This window comes from Perca fluviatilis, chromosome 7, assembly GCF_010015445.1.
Source record: "Perca fluviatilis chromosome 7, GENO_Pfluv_1.0, whole genome shotgun sequence".
Taxonomy (NCBI): domain Eukaryota; kingdom Metazoa; phylum Chordata; class Actinopteri; order Perciformes; family Percidae; genus Perca; species Perca fluviatilis.
This window is the reverse complement of record NC_053118.1, coordinates 24,388,619-24,411,818: the sequence shown is the minus strand read 5'-3', so window position 1 is coordinate 24,411,818 and position 23,200 is coordinate 24,388,619. Positions and strand designations below refer to the sequence as shown.

The window sequence follows — 23,200 nt, the reverse complement described above, 5'->3', positions numbered from 1 at the left end:
TAATCCATTAATTTACTAGTGGGGGCAATCGGTTGGTTTTATAAAGAAGCACACTTTAAAGACCAAGGCTATCGTGTAAAATCTGTACACAAAAATCACCAGAGATGTTCAACCAGCTTGGGAATGTAACAAAAAAAACACAGTTGTAAAAGGGTTTGGTGTTACAGCGAGGTTGCATGCAGGAGACAGCAGGTAAAAAAACCAACCTCCGTGATGCAACAGGACCAGAAGAGGGAAAAAAAGGTGCAGGAAGAAGGCAGTGCTACATCTCACTTTGTACCCAGTGACATGATGAAATATATGATAACTGACTCCGAACACAGTGTGGAAAGAGAAGGGAAATCAGACACAGGACAAAATGAGGAAAGTAAGGCAGAAATGCATGAAATGTAACAGAAGGGGAGAGAGTGAGAAATAGGGGTTTGGAGGGAGGGACACAGGGAGACATGAACAGGCTTCAAAGTGCCAAGGAGAAATGAACAGCTGGAGGAGAAATCTGCACAGGGAGGTGTGAGTGAGTGTGTGTGTGTGTGTGTGTGTGTGTGTGTGTGTGTGTGTGTGTGTGTGTGTGTGTGTGTGTGTGTGTGTGTGTGTGTGTGTATATATATATATATATACATACACACACACTGATGCATATTCCCATTTAGCTGCCTGTTTATAACAAACATGCCCTAGGACTCAAGTGAATATCATTTGCTAAAATAAGCGTTTGCCAATTCAATTAAGTGCATCATCTTTATAAAAAAAGACCCAGCAGGGAAGTTTAAAAATCCTTTAAAAAAAGACTTCAAAAAGTTTCATACTCTGGAAACTGAACACTTCAGCTTCAAATGCCAAAACCTGCTGCCTCCAAATCTGGACCATGACCTTAGTCTTGCCCCGAGACTATATGTCTGAACAGTAGGCATGAGTTTGAGAGTAAAGTGAAACTGACCAAATAGAGGAATAGAGGAACAATAGAGCATGCATATATCTCTCTCTCTGTGGACCTCTCCCACCCTCTTTCCATCCTCACTTACTACGTACATTAGGGCTGCACGATATGAGGAAAATATGCGATATTTGGTAACGTTGTTGAATATCGCGATAACGATATTACTTGCAATAAATAAACAGATATTAAAGTTTTCTCAGTTCTGCAGCTTTCAGTATTCTGCTAAAATACAACAAACTGCTTGTTGAATTTAAAACAAATGAAAGGAAATCATTTCCCAAATTTTATTGAACAAATTGAACATTAAATTGAATATTAAAGGCAGCACTAAAAAAAGAATGATGGTTACATTTTAAAGTGCAGTTTTCTACTGATAGTTCCTTTCAACTAACAAAAAAAAAATCTCTTCGTGATATGTCGCAGCCTTTCGCGATGTGTATATTGCACCAGTTGATATCGCGATGACGATAAAAGAAAAACGATATACATATATACACAAAGAGAATATTTCTGGTGTAACCAGCTCTGGCGGTCAAACAGGTCTGAAATAGGAATCCTGTTTGGACGAAATCGAAAAAAACAGGAGTGATTCATCAACTATGCATGGTGGTTTCTTTTGTTTTACTGTATCGCACCTCGCAACAGATGAACCTTACAACCAACAACATACACAACACACTTAATCATTCAACATCTGCCAAGCCAAGAGAAAACTGTGCATAAGTGATAAAAATGACTTGCACTGTGTGTGTGTGTGTGGCCGTGCTGAGACAAAACACTTCTCCACACGTAAAACTACTAGGGAAAGAATAACCACATATATACAGCCACACATGATAAACACACACACACACACACACACACACACACACACACACACACACACACACACACACACACACACACACACACACACACACACACACACACACACACACACACACACACACACACACACACACACACACACACACACACACACACACACACACACACACACAAACACACACACACACACACACACACACACACACAAGAGAGGCACTCTTCTCCACTGGGTGAATAATTCATCCCCGGGTAAGAACGAAAGCCCCGTGCTCTCCTCCTCCTCCTCTTGTCTCTTCATTATTGATAAACACCAACATCTACACTGTACCTGACCCAGGAGAGAGAGAAGAAAGAGAGTGAATAAAAGGAAAGAAAGAGACGAAAAGTTAATAAAGCGATAAAGAATGACAGTGGCATGGGAAGAAATGCAGCAGCTACCGTATAAAGTAGAAGTGCATAAAGAACTGAAATAAAAAAAAAAAAAAATGACCAGGGGCATAACATGCGAGCGTGGTTTTATGGCCTTGCATGTATTCATCTGCCGCGGGGCCTGTTTAGAGTCAGCAAAGTCTTGCTCGTAACAGACAGTTTACTGTGGACAGAAAGGACACGGCTCTCCTGAGCCAAACAAATAACTGCTTCTATACTGCCTTGCTACTGCTATCGCTCCAACCCACTGAATAAGTGACTGAATAACTTACTGGCTGGATGGCTGACAGACACCCAGCTCCCCTGCGGCTCCTGGCTCTGCTTTGTCTGCTCGGGCCCTGCACATCATTCTACCTCCACCGCACTTGCCTTCTCTCGGCATCGCTCACTTATTTCTTTCTTTTCTTCTTCCCCCCTCTGTGCCATCACCCTGTCCTGTCTTTTCATTTTGGAATAAATCCTTTTCATCCCTCTGGCTCATTCTGCTCTTCCTTGACAACTTTTTTTTTTTATTCTACTAGTTCTTTTTCTGTCTGACTTCTTCATTCTAGCCCCGTGCCATCGTTCCTCATGGTAATTGTACCGGGCATGTTATTTTAGCCCTGCATGTAATTTTGGGGTTTTACCACCGGCTGACCATTGTGACAGATCTGCAGTCTGTGTGCAAGCATAAAATGTAAATCTAAAGCTTTGGGAAAACATTTTGAAAGACAGGTCTAGCGTCAGTGTGTGGGAAATATCTTGATCTATTCCCCATTATGCACGCTGAGGCCCTACACCTCTCAGGTTTAGCAGTAAGCTCGCCAAAAGAATCCTTCACACATCACTCTGTGTGACTTTGAAAGTGTGTGTGTGTGTGTGTGTGTGTGTGTGTGTGTGTGTGTGTGTGTGTGTGTGTGTGTGTGTGTGTGTGTGTGTGTGTGTGTGTGTGTGTGTGTGTGTGTGTGTGCAAAGTCTGGTAGCATTTCACTTCGGGAATAGCCATGAATTAAAGGATCAGGCTAAGTCAGAAGTGCACAGCTGGAGAAAAGTGCCAGGTACTTCTACAAATGTCCAAATGGGCTATGTGTGTGCGTCTGTGTGTCTCTCTTCGTCCATAATTTCCTGTATGTATGTGTGTGTGTGTGTGTGTGTGTGTGTGTGTGTGTGTGTGTGTGTGTGTGTATACATCCTTCCCTCGGTATGTCAGTTGTTAACATAATGTGATTATGCGTCCTATTTTTGCCTCCTTAACAACACTTGGATGTGAGAGTCTACCGAGGTGTCAGAGAGGATATTTCAGGCTGGGTGTGATCCTTTCCGCAAACTAAAAACCGAGCCGCCTGTTTAAGTGAAAGGAATTCCATGACAACCCCCCCTCCAGACCTAAACACAGCTGTGTTTCCTGGTTCTTCATCGCCAACGTTCACCTTTACTTCACCTTCATTTCCCAGCTGCTCTTCCCACAGTGTCAGTCGCCGCCACTCAGCCCACTACTGATGAGCCCATTGGTCAACAACGCTGTCAACATGCAGCTTATTCATAGTTGAGGGGGTGAGAGACCAATCCAATTTATACTGCACATTAAAGGATTAAAATGCAGTACGGTGATATGAGAGAGACGGATATTAGCACAGTCAATCTGTCAGGAGGATCACAAAGCGTGTTACCAAATCAATGCTGGCCATATGGAAGACAGAAGGTCAGACACCACGTGCAAACAAACAAGGAGGTGCGTACCAATATTATGATAAACGGATGACTGTGTCCCTCACAACAACCAGCTGGATTGAATTACTGACAGCAAGTCTGTATAGGAGCACGGAAAAGAAGTCTACACGGGAAGATTTGAGAGGACAGGCAAGTTATGTCCCAAAATATGACACCCACCACCAAAAAAAAAAAGTGTAGAGTGTGTCTACTCTTGCAAAAGTATTGCATATAAGAGATATAGAGAGATGATTAGTCCACCTGCATTTTGAAAATACGAAGAAATGCGACAGATTTAAAATTACTTTTATTTATTTATTTTTTTACATAAAGACAAATGAGAGCTACACTGAGGTGGGAAGATAGCAATGATTAGTAAACATCAGGCAGGTAGGATGTGGGAAAACGAAACAAAAAGATAGGAGTGGGGGACAATAGATAACTTAAGCAATTAAAAGCAGAAAGAATGCACGCTTTGTGTATTAGAAGAGCATTGTATGCGTCAAAGTTTTCTTCCCGCAGGTCTGCAGTGAGCTGAGAGGGCGGAGGTGAACGGCCTATTGTCTTCAAGTCTCAACAGGAGGCAGGTAAAATGAAACTTCTCACTTCAACACATACCTCCAATCAGTTCTCCCATAAAAGAGGAGGGGAAAGGTGATACTGAGAAGGGAGGGGATGAAACCGGGATAGAAAGTAAAAGAGAAAGAAAGTTTGGACTGCAGTTTCTATACAGGTACAATGGATCAGGACATTAATACACAGCATGGACGTATGAGGAAGTCCAGCTCAGGGTTGTTGTCTGGCCCTCCCTCCAGCTCTTCCCTTTGTACTTAACGTTAAGATCAACTGTGAGTATTCTCTGAAGGACAGTCACTATGACAACTTGCCTTGGGAACATGGTGTATTGTTTTGATGCTGGCGGTCGGATGGATGACAGATCAAAAGAGGGAGTGGCGCATAACCCGATATTTCCTCTCAAATCAATCGGTTAAATCAAATTAAACAAAAGACACTGAAAATATGTGGCAGTCTGCCTGCATAGTCACAGTCAATGTAAAATAATAAAATAAACAACTTTAATTATCCTTTTAAAAAAAAAAGGCATGACGTGCATGACAACTCAAATAATACTTATCTACTTATCTGAATAAATCAGACTGGTCACACTTAAAATTTTACAATAAATAAACAAAAACTATATACACCAAAGGTAAATAGCCAGAGGAGATAAAGAACTTATAAGAGCTATAGTCTGCGATCAGTAACTTCTCTAGATTTTAGAGAATAAACAGCTTTCCGTCCACAACACCTTTACCTGTCTGAGAGGCGAAGAGCAGTGAATCAAGTTTCTCCTCAATAACAGTATGAACCCTGGGCTGAGCCTGTAATGGCTCGGCAGTCACAATGATGCTACAACTGATCTGACTGTGACTGAAGCCACTTCACAGAGATCATAAGGAGGAGCATGACAACAAATGCATGCACACCAGAAAACACACAAGCTGCTTGAGCCGTCCCCCTGTCAGGTCGTTATTACATTGGTTTGGTGCCGCCTTTGTTTACCATCTACACCCTTAAGCCAGAGTGACAGATAGAGGATTGGGAAGTGAGGGATAGATAGATGGAGGTATGAACAGACAGAGATGGCCCTGCCATGCTCCAGTGGCCAGCTTCAAGGACAGACGGGCTCTTCAATATCACAGCTTATGTGTAATTAGACAGTGCTCTGTCACGCACCAAAGAATTGCTCCTATTTGTGTCATATTAAACGCAGCATGGATATCCCCTACTGTGCGTTGCCATTGAGACCTAATGCAAAAGGGGAGCAAAGGGGGATTTGTACAAATTTAATTACATTCATAATTCGCCCATCTTTTGCTGTAATCACTTGGGGTTAAGTATATCCACTTCTCAGCTAACCACCCACACCCTATGTTGCCTTAGTAAGCAGTGTAACATCTGTTTTTCAGGGGATTTTCAGGCTGAAACTATCTAAGTGAAAGTAAACATAGTTCCTGGTATGCAGTGGTAAAATATTAACAGCTATACACTTTCTACCAAAGTGTTGCAAGCTTTTGGTTTGGAGCACAGTAGCTCACGTGTGTTTGTTTGTGTGTGGCTGTCTGCTTGTGTATGATACGGTGTCTCTAAAGCCACCTGCAGTGTCTCTGAAAGGCAGGGGAAAATCTCACAGTGTGCATCTTTGTGCGTCTGTTTCGGAGTCTTTGTGTGTCTGCCTGAGTGTATTGGGTGCACCTTGCAGCCAAATCGTGGCCCAAGCAGGCAGCCTTTTCGACTGAGAGGGAAAGGGAGTGAAGCAGATCAAACACAAGCCAACTAATCACAGACGCCGGCTAATTAGCGCAGTCCTCAAAGGGGAACCAGGAATGAGTGATGATTCCCCCTTATGAATTTCCTAGTGACGCTGTGCCGTATGTAACCATGAACACTCACCGGTCACAGAGAGGAGAGACCGGAGCGGGTAAAGTGCAAATAGAGTCACCAGTGATCTGGCCTTTTTGTAATCTTATCATCGGAGAGCATAGGGGGCAAAGTAGCGCTCAATATCTCTTATCTGGGTTTCAGTCATGTGCACAGAACACACAAACACCATCACACACACACACCATCACACACACACACCATCACACACACCCCAAAGTTTTATCTCAACATCCTTAAATTAGACTGCACGTAACGTTTCCCATTAAGGGATTTTTGGAGCGATTAAATCGAGAGTGCGGTGATATTCCAGCCTGCAGAGCGAAGCGCAGGTTGCGGTTCCTGTGCACGGGCTCTGAGAGCTGATTAGCAGGCGGATCTGCCACGCTGATCCCAGATTTCCACAAGATCAGAGGCCGAGCTGTGAGCACGGCGGCAGCGGCAGCAGCAGCCAATTACAGATGTGACACGCACCCGCATTGCTTATGCACACGCGCCCTGCCACACAGACGCAACCACATGCCTGTCCTGAGACAGATTCCTCCAGGCTGAAGTCATCAAAGTGACGTGAAACCGTCCACCCCCCCCATCCTCCTCCAACTCCTCTCCCTCTTCTCTTCTAATCTCAGACAAGAGGGCACCTGTCAGAGAATGCTCAGTTCACCAGCCAGCCAATCCTCGCAGAAACAGAGGAAGAGACACAGAATGAAATGAACAGAGAGAGCCAATAAAGATTCTGTTAAGTCTACAGTATGTGAAGACATGCAGGGCACTGATGGGAGTAAACCCAAATAGAATCCACTTCATCATTCTTCAAGTGTCCAAGTCCCATTTTGTCTCTATACATCTTAACTTGAAGCTAAACATAGATGTTCTAATTCTAGCTTTGGGCCTGGCTTTGAACAACGCTGTCATTGGGTGGATAAACACAAACACACAGACATGCAACATTTCTCTCATTTTGCCAGATTTGTGGGGGGCAATACCCTCCCTTTTCCCTCTGCAGTGCTGCCATCAATGGCCAGGATTTCTTTCACATGATAACTGCGTGACAGTTGGCATTCATGTGACAGACAAACACACAGAGACTCCAGACTTATTGTTTTGACAAAAATCCTGGTGTGCTTTGAACGTTAATAGCTACATCAGGGAGGCTGGAAAGTGAAACGAATTGGTGAGGCTGGCCAGAGAAGACAAACAGATCCGAGGATAAAATATCAAATGATGCTCGCCAATTTACAGTTGAGTAATGGCGTAACAGAGAACCAAAAGACTTGTAGATAAACAAGAACATCAGAAACATTGGAGAGGAGGCAAAGAGAGATATGGGGGGTGGGGGGGATGCTGCGGAGCAACAGCTGCTGAAAATCACATCTGCTCCAAGTGGAGTCATCAGCGAACAGACAGACTGGAACCGACCCACTGAGGCAAGCCCCAGGGAGAGTGAGGGTTGGACAGAGGAAGAGTGGAAGGGGGGTGGGGGGGGGTGAGGCTGATGAGGATAAGATGAGAAGGACACAATTAAAAGAGATGGAGAGTTGAAAAAAGATGAAAAGGAAATGGCAGTGCACAGAAGCAGACAGAACTTCTGCAACCTGTTACTCTTTCCCCCAAATGGAGGTGATGGGAGTAATGGGGTGATAGTGGGGTGGGTTGGTAGATGATTTTGCAGGGAACAGGACACTCCAATCACTTGTTGTCCTTTTCTTTTTTCCCCCCTTTACCCGCCCCCTTCCCTGACATCCTTCCTCCATCTCTCTCTCTCCCTCCCCCTTCTTTCTCTTCAGTGAGACTGACAGAACAAGAGAAGCCTGTTAGAGTAAAGATGAAAGGCCTGTGAGGGAGGTGTGTGTGTGTGTGTGTGTGTGTGTGTGTATGTGTATATATGTGCGTGTGTGTGTATGTGTATATATGTGTGTGTGTGTGTGTGTGTGTGTGTGTGTGTGTGTGTGTGTGTGTGTATATATGTGTGTGTGTGTGTGTATGTGTATATATGTGTGTGTGTGTGTGTATGTGTATATATATGTGTGTGTGTGTGTGTGTGTGTGTGTGTGTGTGTGTGTGTGTGTGTGTGTGTGTGTGTGTGTGTGTGTGTGTGTGTGTGTGTGTGTGTGTGTTGAATGAATGACCCCTGTTATCCCTCATCCCCCACTGGAGCCATCCTGCCTTAACACAATGGCAACAAAAAAAATACATACAACACAACACAACAGGGGCTGCCGTGGAGGTCACACTGTGGCATGCGTGTTTGACGTGCAAGTGTTTTTCGAGTGGTTATTCTTACTCGAACCATGTTCCCACAGTAGAAAATGAGACGCATCAAACATCTCTCCAACAAGGCTGCCTCAGCATGAACATCATCTAATGCATCACTTTGTGTCCTGTAGTGTACACCTTCGGCCTGCGGAGAAGCACCCTGAGGAGAGGTAGGGACCCTGAGAAGTACACATTGTTCATTCATGACAGCAGCCACTGGCAGCGAGGGCAACCCCGTAGCAGAGTAAGCGATGTCATTTGGCAGCAAATGAAGGGGAAAGAGTAAAGCAGTTTATGCTAGCGTCTCTGCGAGGTCTCGCAGCTAGCTTTAACATTAAGTTAGCCTGGGCGCAGGACAGAGCTCAGCTTGTGTTCACGTCTCTGCATGGTGGAATAAACATAGCTGCTGCTTCACAGTTTCCTCTAGCTCGTCGTCTCCTTCCCTCTCATCTCTCCCTCCTCCGTTGTCACCCCCGCTGCTTAAAAGAACAATCTACCGACGCAGCATGCCTTTCCAAAATATTTACTCACTCAGTATTGGCTGAACACAAAGGCCATTCTCTTACACTCTCTGATGTCTACTATTCAAACAAATCATGAACTTGCTGACTGCACCTGCTCTCTATCGCCCGCACACACTTGTTTACTGTTGGGATTCCTCCCTTCCTAAATCTTACATCTGGTTCGTGCATTTGACTGATCTGGAGTTTGGTGAAGAAAAACAAGTATAGCTGCAAGCATAGTCACCCCACCTATAGCCTGCGGCAGGGAGGGTGTATCTGCTGCGCACATGCACGCACACACACACGATTCAATACCCCTGACACTGTCTTAACACCTTTTCCTGTGCAGCTTGTGCCCTTCTTTCCTCTCTCTTCCCCTCTCTTTCCCATATCACAATCTGTCACCTTACATTCTCCCCTCGGTCCTCCTTAATCTTTTTCTCATTGCATCCTTTCTGCTAACCAATTTTCGAAGCAGCTTTTCTAACTAATCCAACATGTTCTGTTTTTAGCAAGCGAATCCAAATATAAGTTCATTAACAATCAAGCGCTGAAATCAGTTGCCATGTTGCAACGCTCTGGCTTTTCCTGGCTCCTCATTCATTAGCATATGTTTGAAAACCAAGTCTAAATGAGATGATCAGAGATGATGATGAACTACAAACAAAGACCCAGAATTTTTACTATGATGTGGTTGCATGTCATGCTTGTTTTTAATGTGTCACACTTGTGATTTTTTTTTTTTAACTAGGCGCTCAAAATAGATGCAAATTAATGGAGTTATAAGGCCTGGGCGCCCAGAGTAATGACATCCCCAGGGTGCCTGCTGTTTTCGGGTGATTGTTCAAGCACTCCTGTGGGGGTGCGCATGCTAATAAGTAATAATGTTCTATCAAAGTGAAATGTTGCATTTAGTCTCCTGTCTTGTAGTTCTACAGTATTTTTGACTTCTTTCCAGCCTTCCCATTTTCCTCTCTGAAGGAGGATGTGGTTCCATGGGCCACACCTGTGTCTCATTACCACCACTAATGGTACAGTACAGGCTTCTCCTTCCTCTCACCATTGTGCTCTCACTCTTTTCCTCCCTTTAGCTACTGCCAACATACATTTACCTCTAACAGCAGGGCCTGCACTATACTGCTTCCCCTTGCTCATCTCACTGAATGCCATTTACATGATCTCTGCAGCTCTGTTTCTCCTGCCTTCATAGACTCAGCACAAGCGGGCTTTGTCAACTGGCAGGTGATCTAATGATTTTGTGCTAGATTGACCCATGATTCCAATTTGCCAGTCACTTGAACAGACATCTCTACTTTTTAGCACTTGTACGACTGTCAATATTGTGTACCTCTGGTATGGACTCCCATATTTATATTAAACGATAAATGATCGTCCTGGGAAAAATACGTCGGTAACAGCTTCAGAATTTCAATTAATCGTCCAGCCCTACCGTACTGATATACAGTTGAGTGCATTGCTGGTCTTGTAACTTCCCCCTATGTGGCTACGGCAAAACTAGAGTGAGAAAAAATGTTTCTTGCCATTGCTCTGCTAAAGATTATCAAAGCATTTTTAAACAGTGTTTATTGGATCGAGTTGAGATAACCACGTGTGAAAAAAAATGCAGACGCAAAGTCAACACTTGCACTCACTACTTTTTTGTTTATCACCTCAGCCAGAGTACTGCTGTAATATTTCAAGCTGCATGTTCTGTAACATCTCAGGCTTCAGACTCGCTGAGCTGACCTGTACTTGGTGTTATGATATACGGCACAGGCAGCTGCCCTGCTGGACTCAACTCCACTTTCTTCACTGATATTATTAAGTCATGTACAGTAATACTGTACTTTTACCAGGCAAATTCATTTCAAACTGAAATAAAAAGTTTTGTTTTACAATCTTGCACAGTTTTGAATTTTTTGAAAGTTTTCTAAGCAAATACATTTTTGGTTCTTAGAAGGATGGAAAAAGTCAGAACATTTCAATTACTGGATAATACATATGACAATAATTTGACAGAAATAAAAAAACAACATGTATTTAATGTATTTATCTAAAATCCAATCCAAGTGTCACATTACAATCTAGACCAGAGATCTTCAACAGGGGGTCCAGGACCCCTAGGGGGTCCTCAGAGTCACTGCAGGGGGGCCTCCAAATTATTGTCCAAAAGGTTTTTTCATAAATTAAAATGTCTTAACATAATTCTGACATATTATTAGCAAATAAAACCACCTATCACCACTGATGATAGGCTCACTGGCCTATAGGTAAGGTAGTCACTAAGATAGCCATTTACTAAGGGTGTGACGAGATCTCGTTTTACGAGGTCTCGCGAGATTAAAACGTGACGAGATTTCTCGTCGAGGTGAAAAGTTGTCTCGTGAGGCGATGTGATGTCAGCATGATGGAGCGTTCTATTGAAGATCCCCCTGCCACTTTTAAATCATTTGTGTGGCAACATTTTGGTTTTCCTGCGGAAATAATAAACGGCGAAAGAGTGACAGACAAGACGAACACCAGCCGTTCGTAATCTCGCGTAATCTCGCGAGATCTCGTAAAACGAGATCTCGTCACACCCTTATAGTTGATTTCAAAATGCACCTAAATTGTTTTGCATTTTGTGATTTTTCAGTTGAATAAAAAACTATTTTCCATTCATATATTTCATCAGAGGATTTCTTTAAATTTTTTTAAAAAATCTCGTCTCGTTCTCGTGAACCCAATCTCGTGATGTGTCTCGTCGAGTAAGCGTCTCGCCACACCCCTACCATTTACCCATACAGTTAATCCTAAGATTATTGTGCCACATGTTTAATATTAAAAGATGATTTATAAAATCATGCCAACAATTATTGTTTTAATAGCTTGGTATTCTATGCAAAAATATAAAGGCTTTAGGTAGCCTACACGTTATTGTAGGCCCAGTTTAATATGCAACCTCATTTTATACAATATATGAAGTAGGGGGTCCCTGCTCCATCTCTTTTTTAGCTAAGGGGTCCTTGGCTTAATAAACGTTGAAGACCCCTGATCTAGACAGGTTTGTGACTTTCATAGAAATCCAGTCTAATATTGAATTATGCATTAAATATGTAATCAGACCGGCATTACTAGGATATCATAGCCTATATCTGATTCCCTTAAGGCCAATTAACCCTCATGTCAGCATTAAATGACTGAGTAAAAACTCAAAGTGCATTCATTATACTTGACAAATGAATGCATTACAGATGGTGATTATACGAGTCTTAAAACATACTACTGGATGGAAAAAGAAGACAGTTGAGCATTAGCCTTGATAGCTTCAGAGATAACTTGGTCCAGAGTGTGATGGCTGCCCAAGATGAGCAGAGGGGACTGAGTGGCTATAAGCATTAGAAGATCATGGACAGGCTCCCTCCTACGCTGTGCATATCAATTATTCTAATGCAATGAAAACTCAGCTTGACACATGTTGACGCTGCATAATTATGTCATCTACAAGGGACGAGCTTTTTAAAAGGGCAGAAGTGTGGTGCGGCGAAGTGTCTGTCAATCGAGAGGTTGTATTTTCTAAAATGTCAATAAATGTCTAAAGAATGGTTTACTTTTAGCTCGTTGGGACCTATAAACCCAAATTATGGAAATAATTTTAGATCAATGGGTACAAAAAGGACACCAGTGGTGAGAAGAATGAGCACTCAGAGGTGAATATCTTAATATAGCCAGCAAGTCCCCCACACCTTTTCACAATAACGAACGATCCAATTCTTTAAGTAGTATCCTGACTGACAGGGCCCAGATCCTCTCACCCATGGCCTCTCGCCATCCATCAATCCATACTGACAGTCCGACCTTCATCCCTCTCCATGTAAATAAACACCAGAGAGAGGAAGGGAGGAGCAAAGAGCAGGGGGAGAGGGAGATGAAATCAAAGTAGGACACTCAAACCTGAGACAAGCAGACCGATTTAGGTTCAGAGAGGAAAAGGAAGAAGGGGGGTAGATAAAACTCACATTGGGCTGAGGTGATGAAGGGAGAGACGGGAGAGAGCGAGTAATCTGGAAGGAATGAGGAGGAGATATAAATTGAAAGAGAGGAAGGGAACTGGCTGGCACAGGGATGACAGCCAAATGAGCGGCCACATGAGAGGGAGTCATGTAAAAGAATGCAGAGGAGAAGGATAGAGGAGGGCGGACAAAGAGAAAGATATATGTAGAACATCAACAATCTATGCCAGATAAAGCAATTCTGTGTCAAATGTAAAGAGCAAAATGGAGAGGGAGACAGTGGGGGAAAAAGGAGTGAAAAAGAGACAAACCAGTGAACAAGGGAAAGTTGGTAGGTGGAGCCTGAGGGACTTATATTTAAAACCAGAACAACTGAGAACACTTGTGTTAGTTTACACAAGCAGAGGAACCACATCCTCTTCCTCACCTCACCCCCATCCCATCTTCCCGAGGCTGTGTCTATTTAAATGTGTGTTTAAACGACGAGTGCTACCGCTCTAATCACGGCTGGCATCACAGCACATTCCCTCTCTCCTTCTCCCTCTCTACTACCCCCCTCTACACCCCCAAAGCATGCAGCCTTCTTCTGTCGCTCAGACCCGGCACACACTCGACACACACACGTATACGAGCACCCCGCATGACTGTGCCGTGCCAGAGATAAATTCATGAATCACTGGTGCACAAATCAGCCGCGAGCTTGTTGTGAGAAGAGGAAAGTGGGAAGAGAGGGAAAGGACAGAAGTAAGCGGTTAAAGTGTTTCCTTTAAAAGCTTTTAAAAAAAGGAGGTGGCTTCAGGAGATGGCTCCCAGCAGGCTGAGGGAACGAGCACACACCCAGAGGGCCTCGGTGTAGTACTAGTCAGCAGAGAAGATACCGTCTCTCCTGCTCTCTCTGTCTCTTTTCCGCTCCTCTTTCATCCCCTCCCTTTCGGCTTTTCCTAAAGAGGCCAAGATAGAAAACCAAAACAGCAAGCAGCCAAATAACGAGCAAGTGAATGATATGTGTGCAGCGTAAACATGCATATCGCATAGGAACTGCCAAATATTTGACTTTCTGCACAAAAATGCCCTTTAAAAAGGAGAGTATCAAGGACTTGTGTACCAAGAAACCCTGTTGGAAAAGGCACTACGGTGGTTCATCCACACAACAGAAAGTCCCTCCATCAGCCTCCATTTCAAGAGAAATTACCCAATCATCTCTTGTTACAAAGCCACCTTCCCTCTAGGGCCACGACTCAAAGGCAGGCCTGTCCATTGATACAGGTGTAGTGCAGAGAGAGGAAAGGAAAGGGGGAGTGAGGACAATAGATGGCCTTTTCAATGGTCTCCCTCGGCTCACCTGGATTAGGGGGAGAGAGTCTGAGGGGAGGAAGGAGGAGGAGGGTCTCACAGCTTGGGCTGAGAACAATACTGTCTCTGTTTTCAGTAACACCAAGTGCATCCATTCTGTCTGGCAGCAGCCAGCTGACTGCCTGGACAAAAAAACAACATTTCACGGTTGCTGCTGTTGAATGTTCATTTCTTCCTGTGCAAATGTATGTTGAATAAGATTTAAAAAATAAATAAGATGTGATTTACAGTGCCCATGGTGACATCTTGGACAACAGTCCAATACTCAAAGATGAAAACAGAAAATAACTACATTTGACAAACTGGCACGAGCAAATGTTTGGAATCTTGCTTGAGAAGTGCAAACAATTAATCAACAGTTTCCCATTAATTTTCTGTTGAATGACTAATCGATTAAACCATAATAACTGAATTTATACTATATTCTAAAAGGTTAATGTACATACTCTTTTAGGTTGCATAACAGAGGAACAACTTTTATATTGTGTTGTTGGTTGAAGGATTTTATAAAAACAAAGTTAAATCACATTTCTATTGACATATCCATCAAGACGGTTATGGAAACTGATAGATACAACAAATCAGCATTTTTAATATTTTTTGTATATGCTCTATAAGTTCAAAACTAAAATTTAAAAAGTCAGAGTACCAAGATGGATCAGATAAACAAATGAAGATTTATAGTGATACTATGCATATATTCAATTCAAAACATGTGCATAGTACCTAAATTGTACCATAGTAAAAAAACTAATTACATTAATCATCACAATGCTAGTTTGCAGTTGAAGTATTAGATTGCACTACATTGTACGCTGGGAATTAACTCTTCAAATGTAAGCCCCTTTCAACGTCAGTGTGAGATTCTTGTTATAGGAGTCAAGTTATATTACTGGCCTAGTAAGCGCCTGCGGGGGAGAGGAGTGTGTGACAGCATGTCGCAGCAGGGGAGTGGACATCGTCAGCCTGATCCCGCCACGGCACGACAGGTTAGCGCTGCTGAAATGAAATAAAACCCTGCATCTGTTTCCATTTTAACTCTCATGCTTTGCTCACCGGCTTACTTGATTTTGTTCTGTCACTTCCCCTTTCCTGTCCTCTGTATAGTAATCAAGTGATTCAACCATCAAATCAGCGCTGAGAATGGTGTGCATGTGTCTGCGACATATGCACTGTTTGTGCGCTGCGTGTGCGGTCGTGTGTAAGGATGTTGGAGTGATGAGTGTTGTTTGTGCAGCCTGGGCAAGGGAGATGGAGGGAGGGTAGGGTGAGACAATCAGCGGGGAAGGGTGAGGCTGGATGAAACACTGTAAAAGTGTCACAGCAACTTAACCTTCAAAAAAATGCCCACCAGGGTGGAGAGGAAGGAGGTTTTCTTTCCTATTAAAAAAGAAAGAGGGAGAGGAGGAAAAGTGTAAGAGAGAGAGTGATTGATGTGAAGAAGGGAAAAGAAACAGAAGACCTCGTTAGGGGGGATAGGAAGGTACATATGCCTGCAATACAAATATCTGTAGGGAGAGCACGGACTGTTGAGAAGGTATGAGAGGAAAGTAGGGCGAGAGACAGAGGGAGCAAATGAGAGTAGGAGAGGGAAAGTAGCATAGGTAGTTTGGATAGGGAAAGAAGAGAAACTCTGGGGCTGACATAGGTGGAGGAGACAACTAGGGAATTGGACATTGGGACAGGCAGAGGAAAAACGCTGCAGAAGAGAGGGAGAGAGATTAAGGGGGAAAGAGAGAGTAAGAGGATAGCAGAAAGTAACAGACATTCCAATTACAGAAGCAGAAACGAGGGATTGATGACTAAGAACTCTGCAAAGGAGAACAAAGAACAGGACGAGAGGAGGAAAGAGATACAGTAAGAGACAGCAGTTTACTGAGCAGATGGAGCAATTATGCAGACCAAATTACAGAGAGAAGAAGTTTGGAGCATTAGGAGAAGACGTAAACAGAGAAAGACAGAGAGGGCAGAGGAAGAATGACTCAAGATGGAGGAGTGAAAGTAAAGGCACACATGTGACAGGGGGAGAGTGACAGAGGGGACCAAGGGGCCGATTAGAGAGCAGGCAATCAGTTGAACTCCTGAATGAGACAAATCGTTTTAACGAAGGAGGACCTGCACTCCCTAAGGAGCCACACCAAACACATCCCAGCACACCCTGTTGACAAAGCACAGGCCTGATAACTGAATAAACCTGCTGCCTCTATTTGACCTTAATTTGCTGTTTGCTTCAGGGGAGGATTTCAATCCTCCTGCCATTTCATGGCTCTGGGGACCAATGACCACTGTGCTGCCTGTTTATCGGCATAGCATGGCGGCACATTTTTAAACTGATATCAATGGCAAGATCGCAACAATGCTGGTTGGCGTGTGAAACACAAGAACACTCCACTTGCTTTCATGAGAAATAAACCTGTTGTGCATTATATCTGTGATGGCGTATTCTGTTTTCTTATCTCATATTTCTGAGATGATATCTGTAAGAATACCACATTTTCTTTATATTACAGTGTGTAATTCTACCTTGTTCCTCAGATAAGTCTGCTGGGATCACGAGAAAAGCTGACCGAGTTGAAAGCAGCTGGTGTGCATAAGGTTTTGGGGAGCATGACTCTATATCCAGCTCCCAGAGCCCTGACAGGACCCTGTCACACCAAATTCAATTTCCTCCAGTAGCCAGCCTGTCCACTGCCTCCGATAGGTGTGAATTTGACCTCACCTCGTCTAAGTCAGATGTGACGAAGATGCAGCACGTCTGTGTGCCAGTATTAATAGAGGAGCAAAGGTGTGCGCAGGTAGGTAACAAAACGGCTGTAGCTAATGTTGCTAGTAACACGTGTTGATAAAAGGAACAAAATGTTTGAAGAAAAAAAAAATTAGACTGAAAAGGAAGTAAAAGCAAAAGCTGGCTCGACATTTCACAATCTGGGGGCATGGAGGACACAGGGAGGGATTAGCGGAGGAGGAGGGGAGAGAGATGGTTCATGGTGCTGTCATGCCGACAGAGCGAGCCCTAAATGTTTTCAATATCACATAAGGGCACTGCATCATCCACCATTCGATACCAGATCAATAACGCAAACCACCTTCCACCTCACAAACTACATTTAGACACATTAAGGTGACTGCTAATGAGCTGCCGTGTGTGTGTGTGTGTGTGTGTGTGTGTGTGTGTGTGTGTGTGTGTGTGTGTGTGTGTGTGTGTGTGTGTGTGTGTGTGTATATATATGTAGGGACACGCTGAGGAGGACACAGTCAAGGGCCTCCGTGCTTAGTTGCACATAGATCTGCTGAGTCCACTATGGGGAGGATTTCTGAAATAAAAGAATGCGACAAAGACAGAAGAAAGAGAAGGAAAGATGACAGGGAGAGGGTACAGGTCAGGTAACTATAATAAAAAGAGAAAGGTTGGTACAAGCAGTCCTTTACTGTCCACAATGGAGGGCTCTTTGGCTGTTAAATATGCATCTCTTGCTTTAAGAGAGGGAGTAGAAGAGGGGCGGGAGGTGCGACTAAATTACAAATGAGCTGATCATTCTTGGCCTCCCTGGTTCACTCCCTCACACAGTTGTTCTTCTAAACGAAATCCTCCTTCATCCGCTCTGCCAAGATGCTGCGGTGTGGAATTTGAAAATGTCGACATCCTCAACCCCCCCCTACTCCTCCTTTGCCGCTCCCCATCGGTGATTTTACTACAGCGGGGTCACAGAGACGCCCATCTCCCAAGTCTAGTTAATTAAGGGGATTTTATTTTAAAGAGTTTGGCTGCCTTTCAATGGATCTTCAATTGGAATTACCGCTCATTCTCCACATTGGCTGAGCTGGAATGGCTTTGACCTGCATCTCCCTAAATTCCATCCAGGGTTTGTTATGGCACTTACCCACTGCTAGTACCAGCTCTACTCAGCTCGACCGCGGTGCCCCGTCCTCCTTTTTCCTTTGCAAATTTAGTACCGCCTCATGCGTGAGGTGAGCGTGGCTGGTTGTCATAGCGACGCCGCAGGAAACTGCCGTGACCTAACGCGACACACACAGAACGTCGAAGGTGTGTTGTTTTTGATTCTGCCACAGCCAGAAGACAAATGTTTCAAGAGAAGCTGGAGGCAGCAAAAAAAAAAAAAACTATTTAAAAATGGCGAGTTTGTTCAGGACACCCCCCGTCTGTCGCTAGCAACGATGACGCAGTGATTAGTGACGATTCTCTCCGACCAATCAGTAGTCTGCAGGTTTTCACGTCACATTTTGGTATCGCCTCAGCTTGCTTGGAAACTCGATGGAGGGGATACTAAAAAAAAAAAAAAAAGGTACCAGGGACTTTTTTTCATAATGGAAAAACAAAAAAGGCGAGTAGAGTCGAGGCGAGTAGAGTCGAGGCGAGTCGAGCAGGTACCTTGTAATAGAAAAACGCCATTAGACGTAAGGAAATGCAGAACTGGCAGAAGGTATCTTGACTAATGGCATGGAAATGTGTGCTACTCCTGCAAATAGTCTTAAAACTCTCCCATTATTAAGAAACACGTGGGTGGTTACGGTACATTATGGAATGGTCTCTTGCAGTGAACTCATATCAATGTGTGAGCTAATGCACACAGTTTCGTACACAGATAGTGTAGATAGCATCTTAGCCCAACACTCCTGCCAAGAACATCATCGACCCCAGCAGTTGTGTTTTTAGAAACCCTTGAGCTGCCCCTATACATATTAATGACACTTGGCATTCCTTCTAAGACAAGGATTTCTGCTCATTTTCCTTTGGATCAGATGGGAGCGACTCCAGCAGTCTGGCAACCCTGGGAGCCAAATACAAACATCCCCGTGGGGGGCTCTCAGTGTGACCTAACCCAACACAGGCCGGCTGCCATCCATCCAGTATGAACATGTAGGCGGAGGGGGGGAAACGGAGACTTCTAACATGGAGATGGAACCGTCAGAGCTCCTGGTTTGCGCTCTTGTTGCAGGAAAGCCACTATCATTACTTACAAGTTGAAGGAAAAGGCGTCCTTAAAGAGAGTCAGTTAAATGAGCAGGGAGCGATTAAAAAAAGGATGTCCTTAGATGTGATGTCTGTGGAAGATAACAGGGTTGCTGATGAGGATGATACACACCATTTCCTGAAGGAAACACTAACGCACACATGCAATGTCATCCTGCAATGTGACGGTTCCTCCCCATTATTGGAATGTCATCTGACTTACAGCGCAGCCTCCAGTTACAGCCCTTATTCATCACCAGCTGTATAGTGTGTGTGTGTGTGTGTGTGTGTGTGTGTGTGTGTGTGTGTGTGTGTGTGTGTGTGTGTGTGTGTGTGTGTGTGTGTGTGTACTCAATTGTGTTTGTGGTGCAATACTGCGGCCTAAAATGCAACAAGATGCAGTGACTCGTGCTCATCGACCTCCCTCTCTTCAGATCCATCCATCCTGTCTAATAATATTTGCCAAGTCAACAATTATTCTGATGGATCTTTTGAGTTTCTGGATCATTAAAACTCATTTATCAAAATATCTGTATATCTAAGACCCTGATAAAATTTGAGGAACAACATTATTTTTAAATCAATATTAATCATATAATACTTCCATATAAAAAAGGGTTTTTAAAAATGCCTACTGCTAAAATGTTTTCAATGCACCCATTAAAAAAGGTTTCCATCCGTCTCTAGTTTAATGTTCGATAAGACGTACTCCATTTCAAGGCAGCCATTACATACTGCCACTAAGCTGAAATCACTGTTATCCAATACCGTACATGGTGAAATAACATGTAATAATAGAAAGCCATCTAAATCATTAGGATCATTTGGTGAAATGCCAAATATTTGCTTCAGTCAGTCTACAATTTAGTTATTTAAAATTAATGGGGCCACATTTGACTTGCACACACACACACACACACACACAATCTCACATCTCCATTAAGCTGTAAATCCAGGCACACATTTATGTCTGAATCAACCAACTCTTAATGGTGATTATAAGGGGGAGGAGGAGGTTATTGATGTGTCATTTAAACAGGAAGGTCCGTTATTAAGTGTGTGTGTGTACGTACTAGCGAACGCCACGGCCAGAACAAGACTTTCTTACACACATATAGACACACACCTGACCTTTTCCAAATCCTTCTGACATTTACAGGGCCGGTGCGAAGGGGCGAGGACAGCTCATTTACATAATGATAGGACCTAACTGAGACAGCCATTAACACAAAGAGCAAACCAAGACCGAAGCCCCTTGCTTCACTGGGCCTAATGAGCTACTAAGGACTTACTTTCTCCTTCTTTTATTATTAGGGAGGAAAAGAAACAAACTCCCCGCATTATTCATCAATCAAATTCCTCTTAATAGACAAAGTCTCTCTCTCTCTAAGGAAATAGAGCTAATAGTTTGAGCTATTGCACAAGTAGGACTGCCAAAAGAAACATCAGTTGCCTGTGTGTGTGTGTGTGTGTGTGTGTGTGTGTGTGTGTGTGTGTGTGTGTGTGTGTGTGTGTGTGTGTGTGTGTGTGTTCACAAGTCATTTATTGGAATGATAAAATACACCATTTCAGAGGGGCAGATATCGCTCTGGCTGACAAGAAATCCTACAGCCGTTATGACCGACCATGGTGAGTGAGGTTACATGTGGTTTATTTTCCTGTCTGTCTGCATGTTGTTCCTGTCATAAACAGCATGGGCTTCAGTCCATGGGAGACAGGGGAGGAAGGCCATTTGAATAAACCAATGACTAGGACAATGTCACTTAAAAAAAGCACAGGACAGGAATGAAAGATAGATGAAAATAAAGAGACGAGAACAAGGCCCCTGTATGTACTCGCTGGCAGGGGTGGGGGAGGGAGCGAGGGATGGCGGGAGAGAGGGAGTTTTCAAGTGGCGGGTGGGAAAGAGAGGAGGTGGGGCGTCGCCTGTCTTAATCAGACGCTGTCCGTTAAGTTCTCCAGCAAATCCTGAAACTCAGCTACAACCCTGCGCACTGCAGCAGGCTGCCGAAAAGCCACCTGTTCCCTCCAAACTAAGGAGAGCCATCAAGAGTAGCTTTGCATCTGAATTAGCTTTGCTGGAGGACTCCAGGTATACAAAGACAAACCATTGGTTTATTGTGAGCAGAGAAGGAAGCAGCCTCCTCCCCCGGCCCTGACCCTGCATGCCCACTAGTTTCTCAGGCAGCCAGTCACCCCCTGCACACACGCAGCTTACTCAGCCATAAAGACAATACCATAGCCTCATAACCCCCACCCCAAACTCCCCCTCACATAATCCCACCCATCTTCCAATAAAAACATCTCCATGGCAATGGGCCAAGCCTTTCTGACCCACATCCGTGGTCCCTCACAACCTTGACTTGGGGGGTGGGGGTAGCATTATAGTGTAATTTCAGAGCTTAAACTGGATCCCACCTGCCAGTTTCTATTAGTTTTATATACATATGTAACCACAGAAGCCTAACTTAATTAAAAACCCATCAACCTCAATATTGAATTTTTTTTACATTACAGCAAAAGCATAGTGAAAACTTGCCGAGAATTAAATCACATCTCTCACACGCAGGATGGAAGGTGGAGGTAAGTGGTTGCTGTCAAAGCTTGAGAAGAAGTTGGAACCACAAAATGCAAAGCAGACATGTAAAAAAGGTTCAGCTCCACAGCTGTAGCTTAGGTTGCATAATTTCACTATTACCCAAAAGAGTGTCAGAGGTTCACTCTGGGGGGAAAAAAATAGAGTTTAACGAAAAGAAAACTAAAAGGAGTGTTTTTGCTTGTACTGGTTAAACCTTGCGTTTTTCCTCACTCATAAATATGTAAACCTTTTGTTTTGTTTTCCCCCCACTCTTGTCCCTCTCCTAAGAGCACTTCATGTTCGGTAAAATGAAATTGGACAAAAAAGGCCCACTGCATGAATAAGTGAGAAGAGTGACTGTGCTTATGAGTCGTGATTAAAACAATCTAACAATCAAATACGTTACAGCTACAGTATACAGTATACTGTAGCTGTGCCAGAGCGTTAGATCTAGGCCTACATTCTTGCCCCAATTACTGCACAAAACAAATAGCTGGCCTAGCAAGAAGCAATGAAAATGTTGAACTGGTTTCATGCCACAGGCATTCATATGTTAATGGGTTAACTGCATGCCAGGAATATTTTCTCTTGTTTGTGGGCCTACTCACTGTGGCAGTGGTACCTGTAGGCTACCTGTGCTTAAGTGAAGTGGAAAATGTCTGAATAATTAACCTGTTTAATCAGGTAGCCAGGGAGGCAGGGCTGACTGTTACCTTGTTTAAAGGAATAGCAACTAATTTACAATGAATGCCTACACTGGGAGTGGTTCACTGAACGAAAACTATGCAGAAGAACCCCAAATTAGGAAGAAAGTGTACATGATTGAGTTTCAAGTTGTTGCCCCCTAGGTTACTCTCTGTGTACATTAAAAGCTGTTCCCAGACCCATTTTTCTCAACTGAAGTGTAACTAATAGAAGACGATGTGCGGACAGAGGGAAGAAACAGGGAGCAGGGGGGCGAAGAGGAGGAGAACGGTGGCTGAAGAACAGACTGGAACAGTGACTCGGTTTAAAAGAGCAGAGGACTATACTACAGAAGCCAGCAGGTAGCCTACCTGAGAAAAACACCTTGCTCCACAGAGCCACACCTTAGGAAAACTAAACATGGCGTTGAGTCACCGACCGAAACTGTGGTCAAAGACCGATACAAATGATTCATGTCCGAAATTATGGTAAAAATGAGGAAATGGAAACGGGTAGTAGTTTAAAATAGCATTTCAC

The 23,200-nt window shown here is 43.7% G+C and overlaps 1 protein-coding gene across 3 annotated transcripts in view; it reads right to left on the bottom strand.

The window, feature by feature from the left end:
• si:ch73-22o12.1 (nectin-2) overlaps nucleotides 1-23,200 on the bottom strand; it is a 78,104-nt gene that overhangs the window by 54,200 nt on the left and 704 nt on the right. The window lies entirely within an intron of this gene.